The sequence below is a fragment of the Cololabis saira genome, chromosome 6, assembly GCF_033807715.1.
Source record: "Cololabis saira isolate AMF1-May2022 chromosome 6, fColSai1.1, whole genome shotgun sequence".
NCBI lineage: Eukaryota > Metazoa > Chordata > Actinopteri > Beloniformes > Belonidae > Cololabis > Cololabis saira.
The window spans coordinates 49,634,845-49,646,921 of record NC_084592.1 but is presented as its reverse complement, the minus strand read 5'-3'; the positions used below and the strand labels follow the sequence as shown (position 1 = coordinate 49,646,921).

General features: G+C 42.8%; 1 protein-coding gene across 1 annotated transcript in view; it reads right to left on the bottom strand.

The window, feature by feature from the left end:
* itprid2 (ITPR interacting domain containing 2) overlaps window positions 1–11,451 on the bottom strand; it is a 74,542-nt gene extending 63,091 nt beyond the window's left edge. The window contains 1 exon segment of the mRNA XM_061724264.1: window positions 11,351–11,451. The gene's annotated coding sequence lies outside the window, so the exon portion shown is untranslated.
* Between the last annotated feature and the right edge of the window lie 626 nt (window positions 11,452–12,077).

The window sequence follows — 12,077 nt, the reverse complement described above, 5'->3', positions numbered from 1 at the left end:
TTGAGTCGGCATCTTACTCTCTAAGAGCAACATAAATGTGACAATCATCTGCATAACAATGTTAGAAAACCCCCGGTTTCTCAGTGTGGAGCCGAGCTGGAGCAAGAGACAGATGTGGTTGCAGGTGTGGTTGCAGATGTGGATGTGGATGCAGATGTGGTTGCAGGTGTGGTTGCAGATGTGGATGCAGATGTGGATGTGGATGCAGATGTGGTTGCAGGTGTGGTTGCAGATGTGGATGCAGATGTGGATGTGGATGCAGATGTGGTTGCAGGTGTGGTTGCAGATGTGGATGCAGATGTGGATGTGGTTGCAGATGTGGATGCAGATGTGGATGTGGATGTGGTTGCAGATGTGGATGCAGATGCAGATGTGGATGTGGTTGCAGATGTGGATGCAGATGTGGTTGCAGATGTGGTTACAGATGCAGATGTGGTTGCAGGTGTGGTTGCAGATGTGGATGCAGATGTGGATGTGGTTGCAGATGTGGATGCAGATGTGGTTGCAGATGTGGATGTGGTTGTAGATGTGGATGCAGATGTGGATGTGGTTGCAGATGTGGATGCAGATGTGGATGCAGTTGCAGATGTGGATGTGGTTGCAGATGTGGATGCAGATGTGGTTGCAGATGTGGATGCAGTTGCAGATGTGGATGTGGTTGCAGATGTGGATGCAGTTGCAGATGTGGATGTGGTTGCAGATGTGGATGCAGATGTGGTTGCAGATGTGGATGTGGTTGCAGATGTGGATGCAGATGTGGTTGCAGATGTGGATGTGGATGCAGATGTGGATGCAGATGTGGTTGCAGATGTGGTTGCAGATGTGGATGCAGATGTGGATGCAGATGCAGATGTGGTTGCAGATGTGGATGTGGATGCAGATGTGGATGTGGATGCAGATGTGGATGTGGTTGCAGATGCAGATGTGGTTGCAGATGCAGATGTGGTTGCAGATGCAGATGTGGATGCAGATGTGGATGTGGATGCAGATGTGGATGTGGATGTGGTTGCAGATGCAGATGTGGTTGCAGATGCAGATGTGGATGCAGATGTGGATGTGGATGCAGATGCAGATGTGGATGTGGATGCAGATGCAGATGTGGATGCAGATGTGGATGTGGATGCAGATGTGGATGTGGTTGCAGATGTGGATGCAGATGTGGATGTGGATGCAGATGTGGATGTGGATGCAGATGTGGATGTGGTTGCAGATGTGGATGCAGATGTGGATGCAGATGTGGTTGCAGATGCAGATGTGGATGCAGATGTGGATGCAGATGTGGATGTGGTTGCAGATGTGGATGCAGATGTGGTTGCAGATGCAGATGTGGATGCAGATGTGGATGCAGATGCAGAAGCCGCTGCGCTGACTCTCCCAGGTAAACTGGCCAATAAAGACGTGTCTACTCACAATTTTCTGCCCGAATTCCACTCAGGAAATTCAACCCGGCAGCTCAAAAAACGTCTCGATTCACATTTTAATGACAGAATTGTTTCACTTTTAGTATAATATGATTGATTTTTAGTTTGTATAGTTTTATTATCAGCCTGTCGGGGATCAGCTGATGCAGGAGAGGTGTGCCGACCTCAGGGAATAAATAACTCCCTGGATTCCAGCTGTTGAGCCCGACTAACCTGGACTAGATACAATCTCTCTGCAGCTGCATCAGGGACAAAGTCCCGGCTGGTTATCTGAGCAGAAACCTCGTCAATCACCGTCGTGATTGGACCGGCTGGTCGTCGTGTGAGGAGGACGAGGCCGCGGCTGCAGGATGAGCAGCTAAAGCTTGTTGGGACACGCAACACCTCAACCACGCTAAGAGCTTTATTTCATCTTCCTTCTCATATCTCTGTCAAAACTAAACCTTCTTGAAAAATAAAATGGATTCACTGATAAAAGAGACACAGTTTTCTCCTGGGTCGAGTCACGATAGAAGAAGTTTGATAATAAAGTAACAAAGTTCCGTCAGGCGTCGGCAGCTTCAGTCTGTCACAGCCGTCTGATCAACGACTGAGAGAAGATGTTTCTGTTTCTGTTTCTGTAGCTCAGCAGATCCTGAAGACCCGCCGGACTAGGGCTGGGCGATTTGGGACAAAAATAAAATCCAGATTTTTTTTCTCTGAAAACCTGATTTTTTTATTTCAATTTTTTTGTTAAAACTACAAGAGATAATGGAATAAATTGTTTCAAATATTTTATCTTTATTTTTAAAGAAAAATATCAAACAAATTTCCCTATTGGGAATGAAGTGCAATTGAAAGATCCTGTAAATCCTCCTTGAGTTTAGTAAAGTGACAACATTTACAGTTTTCTGACCAAACAAAGACGACTAGACGAGCTCTGTCTGTAATGCAGCTGCAGAAAAGGACAATCCATTTTCCGATTTTCCTTTTTTTTTTTTTAAACATCGTCTTGATTAATAAATCCGATTTAGATTTAAATTGATTAATCGCACAGCCCTACGCTGGACCGGCAGGAACCGGCAGACCTCCACAGTCCAGTCCTCCACAGACCTCCACAGACCTCCACAGACCTCCACAGACCTCCACAGACCTCCACAGACCTCCACAGACCTCCACAGTCCAGACCTCCACAGACCTCCACAGACCTCCACAGACCTCCACAGACCTCCACAGACCTCCACAGACCTCCACAGTCCAGACCTCCACAGACCTCCACAGACCAGTCACCTGAAGGTCACCTGAACACTCGGTTTTACTCTATAGTAGGAATGGGAGATATTTTACCGTTCACGATAAACCGTCAAAAAATTCCTCACACGATAAAAATGATAAATTCCTGTTGATGATGTTTTTGTGTAAAACTGATTTATGGAAGGAAGGAAGGAAGAAAGAAAGAAAGAAAGAAAGAAAGAAAGAAAGAAAGAAAGAAAGAAAGAAAGAAAGAAAGAAAGAAAGAAAGAAAGAAAGAAAGAAAGAAAGAAAGAAAGAAAGAAAGAAAGAAAGAAAGAAAGAAAGAAAGAAAGAAAGAAAGAAAGAAAGAAAGAAAGAAAGAAAGAAAGAAAGAAAGAAAGAAAGAAAGAAAGAAAGAAAGAAAGAAAGAAAGAAAGAAAGAAAGAAAGAAAGCATCAATTAAATTGAATTGGTGTAGTTTAGTAGCATTTAGTATTGTAGTACTAATACTACTTGAATTCTAGTATTCAGTAGTATTCTAGTATTCTTCAAGACTGAATGTGGTGATAGATTTATAGTAAACAAAAAAGGATAAATTCCCGTTGATGACGTTTATAGTTAAAAAGATGGAGTTGAATTGGTATTTTTTTATCGTCATTTTTATGGTTATGGGGATAAATGTCAGAAATTATCGTGATACATGTTTTAGTCCAAACTGCCCATTCCTAGTGTATACTCTATACTCTATACTCTCTACATAATCATATAAATACCTGGTATCTGGTTGGATTTTCAGAACACGTGTCTCATCTGTTAAAGAAACTGAGCTTTGCTGGGGTTTATTATAGAAACTAAACCTGTTTTAACTTTGTTGCCAAGAAAGAACTGGTACAGGAAACTTTATTAAGCCCTCTGAACGACGGAACATTATTTATATGCATGCTGCCTCCTCAACACTTCACTGCCTTCACAGTTTATCACAGCTTTACGTTTATTACCAACTCAGCGTTTAGGACATCACTGTGTTCTCTCTTCTCTGGTCTCTGAGGAGACGACACCACTGGATTAGTTTATTCACAAACCCATCCTGAATAAACGTGTTGTCTCCAGCTCACAGAGTTGCAGCTCCCGCTCTTTTTAAACGTGTTGCTGAAGTCGTGACGACACTGACGTTACTTCATCTAGACTTCAGTTCCCGTTTGTGCAACTTTATAGATCCACAACTTTGCAGAAGAAATTCTGCAGCATCTCACGTCTAGAAAAAGCTGCTAATTTCCACTAAACGTGGAACTGTAAGGTTTAAACGGTCCTGACGTCACAGCTCTGCAGAGTTCCTAAACGTGGAACTCTAAGGTTTGGAGTGACAGAGAAGTGGAGTTACTTCTCAACATTTTGACTTTTTTTTCGACATTTTGACTTTTTTCTCAAAATTTTGACTTTTGTCTGAAAATTTCAACTTTCTTCGCGACATTTAAAAAATGTAAACGGTCCTGACGTCACAGCTCTGCAGAGTTCCTAAACGTGGAACTGTGTAAGGTTTAAACGGTCCTGACGTCACAGCTCTGCAGAGTTCCTAAACGTGGAACTGTAAGGTTGAAACGGTCCTGACGTCACAGCTCTAACCCTAACTCTGCCAGAGTTCAAGACAAAAGGATGAAACATCAATGTCCTGCTTCTGAAACTCAGCCGACGAGTCCCAACAAAGTCTTTTCTACTCTTTACTCTAATCTACAGCACCGACGAGTCCCAACGAAGTCCCAACCAAGTCTTTTCTACTCTATACTGTATACCAGGGGTGGGTAATCCTGGTCCTCGTGTCCTGTCCTGCATGTTTTAGATGTTATCCTGCTTTAACACACCTGATTCTAATTAATGGTCTTAATTAGCTTGTCACCAAGGTCTGCACAGCTCTGTTGATGACACAGCTACTTGTATCACGGTGTGCTGAAGCAGGTAACGTCTAAAACATGCAGGACAGTGGCCCACGAGGACCAGGATTGCCTACCCCCTGCTCTATACTCTACTCTATAATCTATACTCTACACTCCTTTAATCTACTCTATAACACCAACGAAGTCCTAAAAACAGTTTTCTTCTACTCCAACCATCAACCATCAACTATCATCTACAGCAGTGATTCTTAACCATAGGGCCGCGGCCCACACTTGGGCCGCGAGCGCCATCTAGTGGGCCGCCAAAAAAAAATCAGTTTTGTACGTGTGGGCCGCGAGGGCCGCGGGACTGCATAGCAACTCCCAACCAAATGAGGAGAAGAAGACACTCAGCTAGCTGTACGTGTAATAGTAAGAGAAATGGTGTGTCTTTACAGAGAAAATCCTTCATTTTGCACAGAGTAGGTTTAGATCCGCCAGGATCAGGGATCGATTAATTGGGTCTGCGCCCAGAGCAAGCGAGCGCGGCGTGATCATTTATTCCGACGCGTCCCCACGGCCGGGGAGGTCGGCTGAGGCTGCCGCTCGGGCGGTGGGCTCCGTCGTTACTGCTGAAGGATTGTACATGTAGATGCGTGGGCTGTCGTGTCTGCTGGACTGGACTGTTCGGGCTTTCGAAAAAGCATCGGAAAGTAACTGCTGCAGCGCGACCAGAGAGCTGCGGTGCGGGCTGTGCCCGTCGCAGCTGATCAGGCTCGGATGAACCCGACACACTGAGTCCTGACAACTTATTAATGTAAATAACTTAAAGTAAAATCAAACTAAGTTTTGTCCTCGCTGTATTTTTAAATATGCAACCCGGAATGGACAAATTCATCCTGTTCAGTCTTCCCACTGGGACAAAACCAGTGTCTCATACGTTCAGAGACCGTGGCGTTCAAAGTGCGAAAGTGAAAGGCCACTGAAACAAAACACAAAGTTTTTCATCAAACATATCCACTCAAGTCTGAACTGAAGTCACAGAAAATAAACTGACCATCTTAAAACATCCTGCCCATGTTTGGGTCCAGATACAGCTGTGAAGCAGCTTTCTCCACAGTGAACATAATTAAAACTAAATATCGTTTCAGGCTCATCAATGAGCACCTCCACATGTGCATGAGAACCTGACACCATCCAGCCCAGATTTAAAGTCCTGACAGGAGAAATTAGAGCTCAGTTCTCTCACTGAACAACAGAAAGTGGGGGCATAAGATTATAAGAGAGGAAGAAAGAAAAACTGCAAAACTGTTAAATTGTTAAGATGTGTTTATATTAATTTAGTATAAAAATGTGTTGAGACAATTAACAAAGAAAAGGGGAAATTCAAACTGCTGGTAGAGAAATAAAATAAGATAGCATTTGAAAAATAAAATAAAATCTACTTTATTTTTAAGAGAAAAAAATATTTTTAATTCAAGTTAAACATGTTAATTGGCAAATATGTACTTTTTTAATATAACAGTCAGATGCAGATGTTGATACAACTATGAGGCTACTTGAATATATATATATATATATATATATATATATATATATATATATATATATATATATTTATTTATTATGATGTTCTGGACCTTCGCTTGAGTAAATTTTCTCTAAATGGACTTCTTAAAGTTTTAGTTGAATACCCCTGCTATACAGTGTTATATATATTATATATATATATATATATATATATATAACACTGTATATATAATATATAACATATATATATATATATATATATTTAATGGGCCCTGGGCCACTCTGTACTGAAAAAATTGGGCCCCAAGGTCAGAAAGGTTAAGAACCCCTGATCTACAGCATACACACACGCACACGCACACGCACACATATTCATACATAAACACACAGAGCCACACATACAAATACACGCTCACACACACACACACACACACACTAGGGATGAGCGGTATGGACAAAAACATTTATCACGATACTTTCTGGCATTTATCCCGATAACAATAAAAATGACGATAAAAAAATACCAATTCAACTCCACCTTTTTAACTCTAAAAGAATACTAAATGCTACTAAACTACACCAATTAAATTGAATTGATAAAAACCAATTAAATGTGTCCACCTGTACTGCAAAACTGTAATGACTCAAGCTCCTCGCTCTCAGATCCGCCTTCCACCATGTTTGTTACACAAAAACATCATCAATGGGAATTTCTTTCTTTCCTTCCTTCCTTCCTTCCTTCCTTCCTACTTTCCTTCCTTCCTTCCTTCCTTCCTTCCTTCCTTCCTTCCTTCCTTCCTTCCTTCCTTCCTTCCTTCCTTCCTTCCTTCCTTCCTTCCTTCCTTCCTTCCTTCCTTCCTTCCTTCCTTCCTTCCTTCCTTCCTTCCTTCCTTCCTTCCTTCCTTCCTTCCTTCCTTCCTTCCTTCCCTATACCATGAACCATAAATCCGGCTTCACACAAAAACGATCAACGGGAATTTATCGTTTTTACCGCGAGATGACACATTTTTTGGACGGTATATCGTGAACGGTAAAATATCGCCCATTCCTAACACACACACACACGCTAAAGACATGGAACTACCACACAGAGGACACGTGTGGCTGTGGAGCAGCACAGACAATGTCCCACCTGCTGGAATGTGGCGACGCCCCCCAGTGCAGCCCCAGGACCTGCTGAACCCACTCCATCAGCGGTGTCCTGCACTAGATACTAGCAAAAAGACATCTGGCTGAACCGACTCCATCAGCGGTGTCCTGCACTAGATACTGGCAAAAAGACATCTGGCTGAACCCACTCCATCAGCGGTGTCCTGCACTAGATACTGGCAAAAAGACATCTGAAGATTGCAAAGGACTCGAAGAAGAAGAAGACACACACACATAGACATACACATACACGCACACACACACACACACACACACACACACACACACACACACAGCCACACATACATGTTCACACACACACACACATAGCCACACAGACACAGACATACACGCACACACACGTACACACTGGCTTGTTCACTGCCTGTTTCCTGGATTAGCAGTGGATGTCAAACCCCCACCCCCAAAAAAAAAATCACGGGGTTTGTATGTGTATATATATATATATATATATATATATATATATATATATATATATATATATATATATATATATATATATATATATATGTGTGTATATGTATGTGTGTGTATTAAATATAGTAATAATTCACATATATATGCCATAGGATTTTACCGGCATGGTATCAATCATTAATGTATTGAGCAAGTTACTGGAGAAAATAATATGTGCCCAAATTCAAGATTATTTTAAATGCAACTCATTATTCATTGGGAACCAACAAAGAGGGACATTCAACAAGCACAGCTTTGGCTCAAATGACTGACGATTGGTTGAAATGTATGGAGGACCAAAGATTAGTGGGAGCAGTACTAATAGATGTTAGTGCTGCTTTTGACGTTATTGATCACTGTCTTTTGCTTGAGAAACTCAGAGGTTATGGTTTTAAACCAAATGTGTTGTCCTGGGTGAGAAGTTACTTGAGCTGCAGAAGTCAGAGTGTTTTTTTTTTTTTTTTTTTTTTTTTTTTCCTTGTCTGCACACATATTATTGATTGATACCATGACGGTAGAAACCAAAAGTGTATATATGTGCATTATTACTATATGTAATATATACATATATATACGCACACATATGCGTACACATACATAAATATACACATACAAACCCAGTGTTTTTTTTTTTTTTTTTTTGGTTTTTTTTGGGGGGGGGAGGGGGTGGGGGGGGGGTGGTGACGACATCCACTGCCAATCCAGGAAGCAGGAACACACGGAGACACACGTCAAGCACTGGAAATCTGCAACAAAAAAACCACAAACAAAGCACGAAACCGGCACGGAGCCAACCAAAACACGAACAGCAATCGACCTAAACCTTGAGATCTGATCGCAGTCTGAGCTAAGCTATCGCTACCTAAACCCAAAAACTAGAGAGCCAGCATGCAGGTGAACAAGCCAGTGTGTATGTCTATGTGTGTGTGTGTGTGTATGTATATGATCATGCGTGTGTGTGTGTGTGTGTGTGTGTGTGTGTGTGTGTGTGTGTGTGTGTGTGTGTAAATGCATGTGACTAAGTGACCATATGTGTGTGTGTGTGTGTGTGTGTGTGTGTGTGTGTGTGTGCGCATGTGACTAAATGACTATATGTGTGTATGTGTGTGTGTGTGTGTGTGTGTGTGTGTAATAATCCTATCAAAGCTCCACCTGAAGTGTATCTATAGTGGGGGAGGGGGGGAGCAACCCCGCCACCCCGCGAGACCAGAGGCCGACAAGGAAGAGCCCGGAACCCAGGCCACCGGCAACCCCACAGAGGGGAGAAGTAGGAGGGAGGCAACCCACCGCCTGCGAGGGCCCCCCCCCCCACCCGGCGGCGGCCGAGGGGGGCCCGCGGGCGGGGCCCCCACGGCGCGGAAAGAAGCAGCCAGGGATCCCGCGGCGGCGGACCGCAACCCAGGCAATCCCCGGCCACCCGGTCCGGGCCGGACACGCGGCCAGGAGGCCCTCACCCTTCAGGCCAACGACCCCCACCCGGCAGGGGGCCAGCCTGCCCGGAGAGACAGAGCCGCCCCGGCCGCCGACGCGGGCAGGCGCACCCGTCCCCCACGAAAGTGGCCCTCCAAGACCAGAGGGGCGCCCCGCCGTAGAGGCAGCGGGGGGGGACCGGAGACGGGCCCGGAGAGAGGGAACCCCCCAACAGGGCGACACCCGCGCAGGCCCGACAACGGAGGGCCCCAGACCCAGGCATCCCATTCATTCATCCATTCACCTATCCGATATCTATACTAATAATAATATAATATACTATACATAATAATAATAATAATAATAATAATAATAATAATAATAATAATAATAATAATAATAATACTAATAATAACCATCTTTGTATATATAACCATCTTTGTATACATAACCATCTTTGTATATGTCAGAGTGTTTTTTAACGGCAGCCTGTCTGACAGCAAGGAGCTGCACTGTGGGGTACCACAGGGGAGCTGCTTTGGTCCTATTCTTTACTCGATTTTTACAAATGATCTTCCATTAGTGTTGAAGAATGCAAAAGTTGTCATGTATGCGGATGATTCGACCACGTACAGTGCTGCACCGACAAATATTGAGCTATCTGAAATCTTGAACATCGAACTGGAGAAAGTGGTTGACTGGGTGCATAAAAATAAATTGGTGTTAAATCTCTAAAACAAAAAGACGATATTCGGTTCCAGACATGCATCAGTAACTGATCCTCAACTACAGCTGTCAGTTTGAGCAAGTTAACAAGATCAAGTTACTGGGAATAGTATTGATAACAAACTTTCATGGTCAGAACATATCGATCACATTACGAAGAAAATGGGTAAAAGTATTGCAGAAACAAGGAAGTGCTCCAAGTATGTTGAACCAGATACTCTGAACCGAGTCATTAAGGCTCTAGTGTCGTCCCGTCTGGACTATTGACACATTATTTGGTCATCTGCACCAAAGATATTAATAAACTTCAAATTGCACCGAACAAAGCAGCTAGGATTGCTTTAAATTGTTCACTGCAAATATCTTAAAAATGCATCAGCATTTATCACGGCTGTTGGTTGTGGACAGATTTAAATTAAGTCTTCTGACTTTCAAGAGGAATTTGATTAATAGTAAAAAAAAACACAATATTTTGCAGATCAGATAGTTCTCACTAGAAATGTTAATAAATATCCAACCAGACAATCATGTTACGATCATTTACTGGCACCAAAGCCAAGAACAAACTGTTTAAAACACACTGTTATTACAGAACTATCACAGGATGGAACATTACCTAATAACATCAAAAATATTACATCAAAATACAGTTTTAAAAAGCTAGCTAAAGACTTTTTACATAAAATTCAATGAGTAACAAATATATAACATGCTATAATTTATTACAGAAATGTATTTGTGGGTTATACTTGGTGGTTTTGTAATGACTGTATGATTATTCTGACAGAAACTTTGCTGTTTGTGTAAATGATGACTCGCTGTTACAGTGACCGGTAACAGAGATACATGTGTGTGTGTGTGTGTGTGTGTGTGTGTGTGTGTGTGGACTATGTTCTTTAAAATTACAATAATGGGGATCCTATCAATAAACAAATAAACAAAAATGAATATATGCAGACAAGGTAAAAATAAATAAAAAATAAAAATAAATCACCAAATCAATGAAAGCACCGATCAATAAAATCAATAAAATAGTAATAACGTTAGAGATCAATGAAAACCAGTAAAGAGTTAAAACACAGAACTGTTCAGAGAAACAAGTACGGTAGCCTACAAACTAGAACTACTGATCCCTGATCAAAACATCTGTCCAGCTAATCAATCCAGCTGATCGATCCCTGATCAGTTCCAGCTGATTGATCCCTGATCAGTTCCAGCTGATTGATCCCTGATCAGTTCCAGCTGATTGATCCCTGATCAGTTCCAGCTGATTGATCCCTGATCAGTTCCAGCCCGGACCCTGAGGTTCTCCTACAGGTTCTGATCTGGTCTAACTGGGTCAGAGTTGAATCTCCAGAACCAGAACTCTCACGCTCCCGATGAGGACCGCACACGCATGCGCGCACGCACGCACGCACGCACGCACGGCTTCTGTGATTCGTCATCAAACTTTTCTCTCTGTCAGACCTGATCCCCCCCAGACCCGGACCTGGACCAGGTCCTGGACCTGGACCCGGTCCCCCGCGCATGCGCCCCCGGCCCGCTCCCACTCACCGACATGTCTTCTCTTCTTCTCTCCAAACTCCGAACTGTCAAAGTTCCAAACTTTTCAAGAAAGCAGCAGCAGCAACATTCCTGCTTCCGCTTCCTGGAGCTGCAGCATGGAGGAGGGGCGGGGCTTAGAGGGGGAGGGGGCGGGGCTAGGGGAGGGAGGGGCGGGGGCACGGCGGTGACGCAGCCACGTCTCCTCCTCCTCCTCCAAGGAGCTGCTGATACGTCACCGTCGCCGCCATGTTGGATGGGGCAAGACTGTAAACTAATATAGTTGGAAACAGTTAGGACCAAATATAATATATTTAATTTTCTCAGATGGCAAAAATAAGAACTTTATTGATCCCACATAGGAGTAATTCATGTTATATCAGCTATAGAGAACAAAACTATATATATCCCCCTCACATAAAATAAGAATGTTATTTTATTGTCTGAAAAATTGTTCACATTTTATTTTATTGTCTGAAAAATTGTTCAAATATGTTATTTTGTTAGTTGAACATTTTTAAATGTTGATGAGAAAATATGTTTCTCTATTTTTCTTATTTTTGTGAGGGGGTATATATTGTTTTTCTGCACCACCTTGTTCTCTATAGACCCCTTTCCAGCCTACGTCATCACAGGATGCGCGCGCATTGTTGCGGCAGAAGAGCAGCAGAAGTTGTATTAGTTTGACTAGAGCGAGGGAAGATTTGTTTCTTAAGTTGCGTTTTTGGAGTTGCAGTAA